General features: G+C 53.7%; 1 protein-coding gene across 6 annotated transcripts in view; it reads right to left on the bottom strand.

Moving 5' to 3' along the window:
- The window catches only part of OXR1 (oxidation resistance 1), a 3,084,878-nt gene that overhangs the window by 142,810 nt on the left and 2,928,781 nt on the right, over positions 1–13,287 (bottom strand). The window lies entirely within an intron of this gene.

Below are 13,287 nucleotides of genomic sequence, written 5' to 3'. Positions count from 1 at the left end.
CAGTCCCACCTTGAACTGTGATTGGCTCCGAGTAGGGAGTTCCGGGAGGAAGTCCGCAATTTCCCACCATAACCTCTGGTTAGTGGCTGCCAGCATGACATCGGCATTGGCCTGATGAAGATGCAAGGACACGTTGGAATACAGCTTCTTCCCGTACGCCTTCAAGATCTTCTCCTCCTTGGCTAGCAGCGTGGCAGAGGAGGAGGCTGACGACGACTGAGGCTTGGAGTATGGTGATGCCGCAACGATCACCGAGGAGTGTGGCTAAGGATGGGCCGATAGCAAGAGTGTATCCCCTTCCATCTGCCTGTACTTACCGTCCAGGCGTAGATTGACCGGCTGGGCAGAGTGGGGCTTGAGCCAACCCTTCTTGGCCAGGGAGACTACATCGATCTGCAGTGGAATTCCCGTTTTGGCAGAGTGGCGTTGTGTGAGGACCTCAGAAAGCACGCCCTCTGACGGTTGCCCGACCTTGGGTTGAGATAGGCCCAGATACTCTGCCAGCCCTAAAAGACGTTTGTGGAAGGCCTTGGCTGATAGGGCGTGTCAGGGTCCTCCTCCTCATCCATATCCTGTGGGTCAGGAGGATCCTGCGTAAGAGGGAGAGTAGTGGGAGCCGGAGGCTGGGGTACCGTGACCGGGGCCGAAGGCTGTGGAGGAGGCTGGCACGGAACCGTATGAGGATTCGGCTGGGGGGGAGAGAGGGGGGGCGGAAGCATAGGCTGCGCCGGGGCCAGGGGCACCGGCGGGGGAGCCTGAGGTGCCGGAAGCATTGGAAGGAGCACGTCCCTGATGAAATCCCGGAGGATAACCCCCACATGAGGGGACTTCATTAGCCGAGGAACCTCTCAAAGAACCGGTCTTCACAGGCCGGAGTTGTGACAGGGGATACAGACGGGGTAGCGGGAGGCTGCTGCAGCTGCTGCATACCCTGCCCATACGGATGCAGCAGGAACCTGCCCTGCACAAATGAAGGATAGGCTGTAGGCCACGTACCTGGTTGACGCCAGTCCCACCTAGACACTTGTTCCTCGCCGAACTCCTGGAAAGGCGTCGGACGGGTGCTGATGTCTGGCACGGCGGCCATTTTGTCGAGCTGCCCGACACGTGCCTGCGTCGTGTTGCTCGGCTCACTGGGCCCAGCCTCCTCCAAGACTCGAGTGTGGATCGCTAGGCCTACCCTGTTCCTCAGGCCTAGACCCGGTAAGTGTGACACCCACGGCCCGGGGGCCGGTACAGCTTTGTTTAGGCGCCCCCTCAGACGTATTGCCAGTATTAGGGCGTGGCCCCTTGGACATAATAACGCCACAAGGGCGGAGCCCCTGGGGTGGAGACCTGGTACAAGAACCTTCCGGTCCCTCAACACTGTCACCGGGAGGATTTGGGGATCCCTCGGCATGTAGGCAGGTAGCTGGAGCAGCCTCGGTGCACGTGCTGGTACAAGGACCTGAGCGGTCCCTCCTGTGTGCACAAGTCTTTGGGAAGGAGTCTCCCTTGCGGAGTGCGATGGAAAATAGAGGCCTTACCTTGGGCTTGGATCAATGTTTCACAAACTTCTTGAGAGCCTCCGGAGGAGACTTCTGGAAGAGCTCCCTCCATCTGGCCAGTCTGTTCTTCAGAGAACTCGAGACAGGGCGTTGCACGCTGTACAAGCTTGCCACCCGTGGTCTGGGCCAAGGCAACTTAGGCAGAGGGCAGGGGGGTCTGAAGTTGGGAAGAGCCCGTCGCAGGATGGAAACCTGCTGAACCTTGTGGAAGTTGTGGGGAGGAGCGTGACGCCTCTGGACCGAGTACTTGAAGGATAAAAAAAAGACAAGAGAAGTATCCGCGCTTGGAATTACATGGCCGAAGCCAAACCCAGGAGCGCCGGTGAATTCGGCCCATTCACGTCGACACAGAAAAGAGGACTGAGGTGTGGTGCCGGGGGGCAGAGTCAGGGCAGCGCATGCTCCCAGGGCCACACCCCATCACGCCTCTAAATTTAAAGGGGAAGGTTTTATCTGGTGAAAAAGGTTCCGTCTCCCGTTCCTTGGAAGGGACGCCGATGCAGTTTGGAGCAAAGCGGACAGGACGTAAGAGTAAATAGAAAGGAATGATTCCAAGATGGCGGCCGGGACGTGAGCACCGTGAGGAACGAGATCTCACCCACGGCGCCAATAAAAGAATAAACAAACTGCAATTAGGAACCCCCTAGGCGGGGACGCAGAGCAATCTATTGTGAGCAGGAGACTGTGGCAAACGCTGTGAGCAGATGAGAGCAGAGGGTCGCGGCATCAGAGCCGTAGCGCCCGCCTCCTGGAGCCGAGCAGCAGAGCAGAGCTCAGGAGGAACTGCCTGGATCCCCAAGCCGGACGAACTGATAGCTAGGTGCAGCAGAAATCGAACAGAAGAATTCAAAAAGGGAAAAGAAAGGAGGCTGACAGAGAGCTTGGTGGCTGGAGACATGAGGCGCAGCTCTGGGCAAGGAGCGGGTGTACTAGCAGCTGTGTGGGACAGCTACAGTGAGACAGCCACCTCCAGCAGGTACCCGGAGCAGTCAGCAGCGGTGCGGGGAGGCGAGGCTACAAAAGGCCTGCCACGCTTGTAGGCGCAAGTGAGTGAAGCATGGCCTGGTTGGGCTGGAGGCCTGTGTGAGCCCCTCCCCCTTGTGAAGAGGGCTTGGAGGAGCCGGAGAGGACAGCCTGGGTAGCGGGTTGATCACCCTTCCATCAGGTTGGGACTACAGAAGGGAGGAGGAGGGGGTGGTCCTCGCTACATGTAAAGAACTCTCTGAACCATTCAGTATAGAACTTGAGCAGCCCATCCGACCAACACAGTGAAAATGGGACTTGCCTCCTTCAGCTGCAAGTGGGAGCACAAGGGCCTGGACCCCTCCCTCAACCCCCGGCTCCTCTTAGGAGCCGTCGTTGGGTAAGGGCCCCCCCCTCACAACCCAGAACAAGGAAATGGGGTCCAGTGGCCAGGAGGCAGCACAAGGACACAGGCTTGAGGGAGGCCAGTCATTAGATAAAGACCGGGGGCTGAGCCCCTAAACCACTGGACTGTGCACATTGATGTGGGTGCTGCCAGGAGAATTAGGGGGCTGATAACCAGTGCAGGCCTTCGGAAGGTTTGAGTCTGCGGTGGCACCTGGTGGAGAAGTGGAGGTGGTGTCTGCATCTCCGACTAGGGTGTACACCGGGAAGAAGTTGGTGCAGAGGAAGACCAGTCCCAATTTAGCATTAGCAGAACAAGTCCCTGCAGGAGGTGAAAGGCGACATAGCAGATCTGGAGATGGACAACTTAGTGGGACAACTCGCAAGGGTCACGGAGAACTTGCGATTCAGAGAGAGGACTTGGAAAACTGCTCGAGAAGATCAAACATAAGGATAAAGGGATTGCAGGAAGGAGTGGTGGATAAAGACCTGCAGGAAATGGTACAGCAGGTCTTTGCTGATCTTCTGGCAGTGGAGAACTGCTCAGAGATACCATTGGCTCAGATTTGAGTGGCTCCTAAGAGGGGAGAACCGGGTGCCAGACCAAGGGACGTGGTGGTAGCGTTGCAGCAGTATGGTCAGAAAGAGAAGATATGAATTGCCGCCAGGAGGGCAGGCCCCACAGCGGTCAATGGGTCAGAAATACAATTATATCAGGACTTGGCGCAATCTACGCTGGTGAAAAGGAGAATGATGGGACTGGTTGTCAGGCCCTTATGCAGTCCCAGGTGAAATACAAGTGGGCTTTCCCCTTTTGCTTTGCTGTTCTCGTGGGATCGCATCACCTCCTGTGAGGAAGGGCTGTGGATTTTGAACTTCAAGGAGCAGGTCACGCAACAGGAACGGAGGACAGTGCGGGAAGCTGTGGCAATGGACAACAGTCCCGGGGTCGTGCCAGAAGACGATGGCTCTGAGTGGCCCGGTCATCCAGGGTGTAGGAGTCACCTCGGAGGGGCATCAAGAGCAGTCCACTGGATGCAGCCTGACCTCGGGGTGAGATACCTGCCTTGGCAGGGGAGGAAGAGGGGAGAGGTGGAGGAGGGAACTAGGTATTTCGGCACTTGAAGTCACTTTTATGGGTCTAAGTAGACCTGCACAGTTTATCTCTGGGTGGTTAGCAAGTCTCAACCCCCCATGGCCTGTTGCTTGGGGTATTGATAGGATGGTTGAGCCTGACTGGAGATTGTTGGAGGGGAGGGGGATGTTGGCGGGGGCAGTTGGCTCCAGGTGAGGACTTCAAGCCGAATGGACATGGGTGATGGCTTACACTCAATGTTCAGGGGCTAAACTCCCTCCCCGCATCAGAATTTCATTACGGTGTGAGTCGACCTCAACGTAGCAGTCCTGCAAATGTTCAGCAGCGGCACACCAGACAGGAACGCCGTTGTAGCAGCGATCGCCCTGGTAGAATGGGCTCTTGGACAGCCAGGCAGCGGTTGGTTTGCCAACCGGTGACAGTGAGTGATACAGTCAGTGAGCCACCCAGAAACGAAAGCCTTTACAGGGCTTTCCCATGGTTCACAGGACCAAAGTTCACAAAAAGCAGAGAAGTTTTCCAGAAACCACATAAAACTTCAGCGCTCTAGCCACATCCTGCAAGTGCCAAGTCCTTTCAGCCAGAGATGACGAAAAAAAAAACACAGGTAACACCAAGGGCACGTTGAGATGAAATTCTGACGGAACCTTGGGCATGAAGGAGGGGTGCACAGCACCACCCTCATCTCGTGAAAAGTCGTAAGGCTGCTTCCATAACAGGGCCTGTATCTCACCTACTTGTCTTGCCGAGGTGATGGCCATGAGAAACGCTGTATTCCACGACAGAAACTGGAGCGGAGCTGAATGCATAGGTTCGAATGGAGCCCCTCATGAGCCTGGTCAGCACCACATTGAGCTCCCACGCCAGGGCAGGAGCCTTCACCCGCGTGAACAAGCGGAACAGTCCCTTGATGAACTCCTTAACTTAACTAGACGATGTGACCACAGTGAAGACCGTCCCTGAGATCTGGAGTAGCGGGAGATAGCCGCCAGATGTACCTTGATGGAGGAGTGAGCAAGTCCCGATTTAGCCAATGACAGTAAATACGGAAGTACTTGAGGCGCAGTGACCCTCCGAGAGTCGATCTTCTGCGACCGGCACCAAGTTGCAAAGCGCTTCCATTTGTGTCCGTAGGACTTCAAAGTAGACGATGCCCTCGCCTTGGCGAGTACCCCCTTGCAGTGCGCCGGAAGATCTTAGCCCCTGAACTCTAATGCTGCAGGAGCCAAGCCTTCAGGTCCAGCGACCCTGGGTTGTGGTGCAGACGTGCACCTCCCTCTCTGGCGAGCAGATCCGCGACCACTGGCAGCTTGACTGGAGGGGACGCTGACATGCTGAGAAGGTCTGGGTACCAGATCTGCCTCGACCACGCTGGAGCGACGAGGATCATCCTGCACTGGTACCGTCTGAGGCGATTGATGACTCGAAGTAGTATCGGCAATGGAGGGAACGCATACAGAAACAGAATGCGTCCCCCATGCTCCCCGGCTGGGGGAATCTGCTGGCGAACCTCTGGCACTTAGGTGTTCGTCGCTGTCGCAAACAGATCGATCTGGGGACTGCCCCATCTGAGAAAAAGGTTGTCTACTTGGTCCTGCCAAAGCTGCCACTCGTGGCAAGAGCGAGCCTCTTTGGAGAGCCCTGGGGATCTGGTGTCCCCCTGTTTCCAGATGTAAAACTTTGTGGTGCTATTGTCCGTGAAGACCCTCACCACCTTGCCCTTGAGGGACGGAAGAAGAGGGCCCAAAACACTGCCCCGTAGTTTCAGAAAGTTGATGTTATGTTATGTTACTTGGCATTTATATAGCGCCTTATGAATCATTGGTATGATCTCAAAGCGCTGGTAGGTTGAACGCCCTCGGAAGTCAGTAGAGAGGGAAGGGGTCATAAGGTGCATGTGTGCACTGGCTATGTGTGCAGCCGACATGGCAGCTGCGTGTTAGCTTCTTCTTAGCGGTAGGTGTAGCAGTTGGGAGATCAGGTATATGTGTTCATTCTGGGGGGATGCCGCCCCGACTGATTTGTGGCTGTGTTAGGCCTGAGGAGACGCTTAAGCTAGCGGTGTGCTCAGCTGATGTTTAGTCAGGATGATTGGGAGTATACGGCAGGTGTTAGTATGAGGACAGCTATACCAAATATGTCATAGTATCGCTGTGTTCTAGATAAGTGTTGGTGTGTCGGAGAGAGTAAGCATGGTGTTGTGATATGGTGGTCATCAGTTATTCGTTTGAGGTCGGGCCCTCCATCTGTACCATCCACTCCATCCGTTCCATCCATCCATCCCATTCGTTTCATTGCCTCCATTCATTTAATCGCCTTCATAGGTTTCATTCACCCTACCTGTTCCATCAACTCTACCTGTTCCAACCACTCTACCTGTTCCAACCACTCTACCTGTTCCAACCACTCTACCTGTTCCATCCATTCCATTTGTTCCATCCACTCCACCTGTTCCATCCATTCCATTTGTTCCATCCACTCCACCTGTTCGGTCTATTCCATCCGTTCCATCCACTCCATCCGTTCCATCCACTCTATCCATTTAGTAGCCTCTATATGTTTCATCCACTCTACCTCTTCAATCACTCTACCTGATTTCATCCGCTCTACTTCTCCCATCCAATCCACCTGTTCCATCCACTCCACCTGTTCCATCCACTCAACCTGTTCCATCCACTCCATCTGTTCCATCCACTCCATCTGTTCCATCCACTCCATCTGTTCCATCCACTCTACCTAGCATCCTCTCCTCCAGTAGCCACAGGCCTCTGGCGTGAAGACGTCCGGTGTGGGCTCCCCATCCTTCCAGCGTCCATCGTGACCGTCTCCTGGTAAGGGGGTGATTCTGGAAATCTGTGCCTCCGGTGATATTGGAGCGCAAGCCCCTCCACCTTATCGCTCAACAGACCTCGTCGAGCGCGATCCTGTACTGGAAGCCTCCGGACACCTGGACCCAATGGGCATCGAGGAACTCCATCCATCCCATTCGTTTCATTGCCTCCATTCATTTAATCGCCTTCATAGGTTTCATTCACCCTACCTGTTCCATCAACTCTACCTGTTCCATCAACTCTACCTGTTCCAACCACTCTACCTGTTCCATCCATTCCATCCACTCCACCTGTTCCATTCACTCCACCTGTTCCATCCACTCCACCTGTTCCATCCACTCCACCTGTTCCATCCACTCCACCTGTTCCATCCACTCCACCTGTTCCATCCACTCTACCTAGCATCCTCTCCTCCAGTAGCCACAGGCCTCTGGCGTGAAGACGTCCGGTGTGGGCTCCCCATCCTTCCAGCGTCCATCGTGACCGTCTCCTGGTAAGGGGGTGATTCTGGAAATCTGTGCCTCCGGTGATATTGGAGCACAAGCCCCTCCACCTTATCGCTCAACAGACCTCGTCGAGCGCGATCCTGTACTGGAAGCCTCCGGACACCTGGACCCAATGGGCATCGAGGAACTCCTGTAGAGGGCACATCAGCAACCTACAGAGCCGAATCAGGTATATGCATGACGACATCATGCCGAGTAGAGACTTGATGGTCCTCACTGTGGCGACCCTCAGAGCGAGCAGCCGTTGCACTTTGCGTAGGATAGCCGATATCCTCTCCTCCAACGGTGATGCCATGCAGGACACTGTCAAGTCTGGATCCCAGGAACAGAGCGTCCTGCGATGGAGTCAAGCAGGACTTGGCATAATTGACAGAGAACCCCAGTTCCGTCAGCAGGTAGACTGTCTTCGCCGTGTGGTCGACGGCGATGTCCCTTGAACTGGCCCGGATGAGCCAGACCAGGTAAGGGTACCTAGGATCCCTTGCAGCCGTAGATGGGCCGCCACCAGAGCCAGGCACTTGGTGAAGATCCTGGGCGCTGACTTCAGTCCGAAAGGAAGAGCCTTGAAATGGTAATGGCTCCCCTGACCGACGAAGCACAGAAACTTGTGGTGTCCTTGGTGTATGGGAACATGGAAGTATGCGTCCTCCAGATCCAACAACGACAAAGTCTCCCTCCTCCACCTGGCCGGGCACGTGATGCAGCACGACCATCTTGAACTTCTGGGACTTTATGTACTTGTTGAGTCGTCGTAGGTCGAGAATGGTCCTCTGTGGCCCGGTCTTCTTTCTTACGAGAAAGTACCTTCAGTAAACTCTGGAGCCCCGGAGTTGCTTTGAAACCAGCTCTATCGGCCCTTTCTTTAACATTGGCCGAACCTCCAGTAGCAGCTGAGGGATGTAGTGTTCCTGTCGGGCCACCTGTGGTATGTGGGGGCGCTTTCGTTGAAACTCTAAGGTGTGTCTGTGGGCAAGAGCGTCCAGCACCCATCAGTCGGTGGAGATGGTCTCCCACACGCAGACGAAGTTTGCCAGCCGGCCTCCCACCCGGTTGCAGCGGTGGTGGCCCGACGTCTTGGCCGGTTCAGTCCTGCTTGGCGGACAGGGTGCCGCCCTGGGAGTCTTGACGATGAGGGCGGCCACCTCCGAAGGCCTTGGACACCTGTTGGCTTCCTGGGTCGAGGAGGAGGGTTGGTGGAAAGAGGATGAGCCCGTGCCAAAGCCCTTCGAAGACCTGCTAGACTTTCCTCCGGAGGAACAAAGGACGGTCTGTGTTGTTGCAGGGTGCCCAAGGCACGGGCCGTCTCTGTGTCAGCCTTGATGGCCTGGAGGGATTCATCAACGGCCTTCCCGAACAGATTGTCTCCATAGAAAGGCATGTCCAGGACCCTCGTCTGGACATCCTGCCTGAAGTTGGTGGCTTTGAGCCAGCCCGGACGGTGAAGACAAACCGTGTTGCCCATCTGGCGGAAACTCGTGTCCGCAATGTCCAGTGCTACCGTGACGGCGTGGTCCAACGCCGCCTCACCTTCCTGGAGTATCTCGACTTGCTTGTGATCGGGGAGGACATCCAGGAGAGGAGCCATCTTGAACCAAAGCTCCTGGTCGTATCTGGCCACAATGGCCTAAGCGTTGGCTGCTTTCACCGTCATCGCCGCTGAGTAGATTAGCGTTCTATCCATTGAGTCCAATTTCTTCCACTCGTCCGGTGGTACAGATGAAGACAAGATGGACCCAACGACTTCTTCCTGGCGGCTGCCGAGACCACAGAGTCCAGCGACGGTTGAGACCGCAGGCACTTGGGTGCAGACTCTGGCTTCCAGTACTTTTTCTCAAGCCGGTCTCTCTTCGCTCGTGCTGAAGCAGGGTTCTTGAGCCCAGACGTCGTCCAGGAATGGTAACAACAGGATAGTCTTCATCTTCGCCTCCCGGCGTTGGTACAGGAAGTCCTCATTCTCCTCCGGGGTGAGCTGAAAAAGCTCCAACGCCCGGGCAATCATGGAATGAAAATATCCCACTTTGTCCGGTGGAGAGGCTCGTGGTGTGGGCGACGTAGGGTCTCCAGCCCTGCGTCTTCGTCCGTATCCGTCGTCGCTGTGTCTGTCCCCAACGCCCTAGGGGGAGGCCAGCGACGGTTGAATGGAGGCGTAGGGCATCTCCAGTTCTTCACCGGTGGTGACCCCGGGGTCAACGGCAGTGCCGCTGGTGCTGGCGGGGTTGTCGGCAATCTCAGCTGAATCTCCGACACCAGCGTGTGGAGTGTCGAGAGGATATCCTGCGACAAATCTCTAGGGGGCACCTGGGGAACAGGGTCACTGGGCCCAGCACCCATGTCGTCCCTTTTGATGGTATCAAGGTTGTTGTTGCCTCCAGCGAGCATCTCCTCGACATTTCTGTCGTCACCACCCTGGATGGTGTGGATGGAAACACCATTCCGGACGAAGAAACACTCCTCCTCGGACGAAGAAAGGTCTGCCCTGGAGTTCTTCCCTCCCACCCTGCCTTTCTTAGGGTCCTAAGGGGTCGGTCTCGGACTGAGGTCCGGCATCCTCTTCTCCGGGGTCCTTACTATTGGCTTGAACGAAGACTCTCTCCTGGCCGGGAGAGACACTCTGGTTGTCACTGTGGCAACATGGACGGGGTCAGCCCCTTTTGCCTTCGAAAGGGAGGCCAACACCATCTTGATCGTGGAGGATGCCTGGACCACCTGGGCCTTCACAGGCAGGTCGGCCATCTTGGTCTTCTATTTCACAGGCAGCTCGTACACCTTGTCCTGCTTGGCCTTCTCCTTCAAGGGTGGTTTGGACACCTCACCCTGTTTGGCCTTATCCGGTGTTTCCTGCAGCTTCCCTAGGGTAGCTGACTTCCTCTTGGATGAAGAGCTGGAGTGATGGCTGGAGATCGAGACAACAAACACGCCCTGCCCGTTGCGGGACCCGCTGGAGCGGCGACCCCAACCGAAGCATACTCAGTGCTTGGCCTTGTGTTGGGCCCCCACGGATGGAGCGCCCTCAAAGGACTTAGAAGCCCACTCAGGTTGGCTGGATCCGGAAAAGGCATGCCCCTGAGAATCAACGGGGTAGAGGAGACAAGCTGCCAACCGGACGTGCCGATCCTTCATTGTGCACTTGGTGAAGTCACAGCAGATCTCACAATCTTCTTTATGCGCCGGGTGTAGACAATACAGGCACTGGGAATGCTTGCCATCCGAATAAAATATTCTGCAAACCGCAGCTGGTGCACAGCTTGAAGAGGGAAGCTCCGTCCTTCCTCTCCTGCGACATGACCCGCGCAGCGGAGGCCTAAAGAACTTCTGGAAGCTTCCAAGAAGAACACTCAACGATTTCTGCCCTTGATGGGTGATGAAAGGTGCCGAAAAACGGGTCCCCGTTAAATGGACGAATAAGCGATGGAGCACATGGGCTCCATTGACCGAAAAGTAGAATTTTCCCATCACAAAAACGAAAAAACGCAGAGAAGCTCTTAGAGCAAAATTCAAGGACTACCAACACTTGAACATGCAGTAAAAATCTGAAGATGGCTGCCAGCGGAAGGGCTTCGGTAGAGGTCCGTCATTGTCTAGGGGCAGTACGAACCAGAGCTCAGTGATTGGTTCATAGGTGAAAGACAGTTTGGAAATAAAACAAACAATTTTTTATTTTACCGAGGATTCCCAGCCTGACGACAGTGAATATTCATGAGCATGTGAACCAATGCCATACCCAATGCTGGAGAAACAATGGCGTCAATATATGTGCCAAACAAGGGGCAAGACTGTTTACCGCATTCTGTGGTGACAAAACTTGAGAGGTTTACGGTAGGACATTTAATGGTGGTGGGGGGATATCAATATAGCATGGGATCCGCATACCGATAACGCAAAGATCGTTCCTGTACATGTGGGCCGACCGCGAAACTGTGTCCTTGCTATAAAATAGCTGCAGACTAAAATAATTCATATCGTCTGAATAATACATTTGTAATTATGAAGACAATGGCATTTTGTTAAGTAATACTCAAGAGTTAAGTTACATTTTCTGGCCAGGGCATTTTCATAAACGGGTGTCATTAGACTGAAATTTGATCAATAGGAAATTAACTCAGCGATACTATAGGCTATGAATTAACAACAGGGAACCGAAAAATGGGGAACAAAGAAGTATATGCATATTTACATTCGGGGAGAAGGGAACAACGTGGACAAGATTGAGAAAGTGTGGAAGCATCTTCCAAGTGAAGGAGATTGAGTTTGAAGGTCAACTTGAATATAAAATGCTGATTGTGTTTTGATGTCAAAGGGTAGTAATAATAATAATAATAATTTGCATTTATATAGCGCTACGAACCCTCAGGTATCTGAGCGCTGCTTATTATTACCCACGGTGTGTGGTGCTCATTTATCGACCTCGGAAGGATGAAAGGCTGAGTTTGGCCCTGCCGGGATTCGAACCTGCGATAGCAGGCTCTGCACGGGTGTCAAAGCGAGCGCTCTACTCGCTGTGCCACTTGACCGGCTAAAAGTAACTTTTAGTAGACAGGTGGGTGCAAGGAGGAAGAAGGAGCAGAAGTGAGAAGATGCACAAGGTGGGGACAATTTAGGAGGGTTTGAGATGCATGGGGTTAGAAGGAGACAGAAGCAGCTAGAGGGAGCAGGAGGGAGGCTAGTCCATGTAAAAATAGGCAATGCTTCCTGGCGTTGCACGTACAGGACAGTTGCTTAGTTCCCAGACAGAGCTGCTGTCAGTCTACCTGCTCACTCATTTTAGTGGGGAATGTTGCGGTAACTGGAACCCAGGTGACCATTTAGAGCATCTTGACTGCACTGTTCTCTAGCTCCCCCAGCTGTCCATCACCCTGCAATGCAGGGAAACTATGCCTGCATGTCGGAACAGGTGATCATTCTGGTTGCTTCAACTTGAAGGCAGAGAGCTCCTTTCCACCAAAGGGCAGCAGGGAGCCAAACCGAGCCACCACAGAGCTGACAGCTGCCACTTTCTGAGGTTGGGTCTCCTTCCCATGCCACAGTGCCCAATGTTGTGGCAGAAAAATGACCAGCACCTCCAGACATGCTGTCAGATGCTTCCTGTGTACTACTGGAGTAGGGTTTTGTGGAAGTAGGTAAAGTGGCTGACACAATGGGTGTTAAACATGTCTACAAGTCACCCCAAAGTGTGATTACGCATTGGAGTCATGCCCAATGCTTAAATGCTCTGTTTCGTTTCCCCACCATAATCTCTTCTTGCACAGCTTGCATACAACTGTAAACAATTGCCTGTGCCTCTCTCTCACTTGATCTGAACGTTGGATGAGGCAGCAACATCAATATTTTTACTGCTGATAGGAATGTATACCTCACAAGATCACTTGTGCACAGCACACTGCGACTTCTAAGCAGAAATACCTTGGGCCCCATCAATTTCTAGAGACCCACTGCAGATTGGATTTTACTTCTTCGCATCGAGACCGATTACCCTGAGCGAACTCCCAACATACCCCGGAGCGCTCTAAGGTTGATTCCAGCAGTGTCTACCATTCCTTAGTATACTACATACAAGCAGTTTTTTAATTGACGGAGCTGCCCGGCAGCCTTTGCTACACCGGCCTATCAGTAGTACATCTGGGCAGAGCTCATTTTTCGTCCTTGCCTTCCTTTCTCAACCACGTTTTCCTGAGGAGGCTGTCTCTGAGTTAAACATCCTGTACCGACTTTTTCATAGCCGAAACTCGAGTTGACGATGACAATGGATACAGGAATATTATAATTAGAAAGACTAGTGTATTAGGTTTAGGAACTAGTTTCACTACGTTTCTAACCGATGAACTACTCTTTCTGAATTGTGTTTGAAAGATGCCTATTTCTTTGGTGGTTTTGTTTGATTCTGTACATTGCAGTTGAAAGTATGGTATGTGTGTGGTATATATAAGAAGAGGTTTGCAGAG

The sequence above is a fragment of the Ambystoma mexicanum genome, chromosome 5q (assembly GCF_040938575.1).
Source record: "Ambystoma mexicanum isolate Mex_15411 chromosome 5q, UKY_AmexF1_1, whole genome shotgun sequence".
Taxonomy (NCBI): domain Eukaryota; kingdom Metazoa; phylum Chordata; class Amphibia; order Caudata; family Ambystomatidae; genus Ambystoma; species Ambystoma mexicanum.
This window is presented reverse-complemented; position numbering and strand designations above follow the sequence as displayed.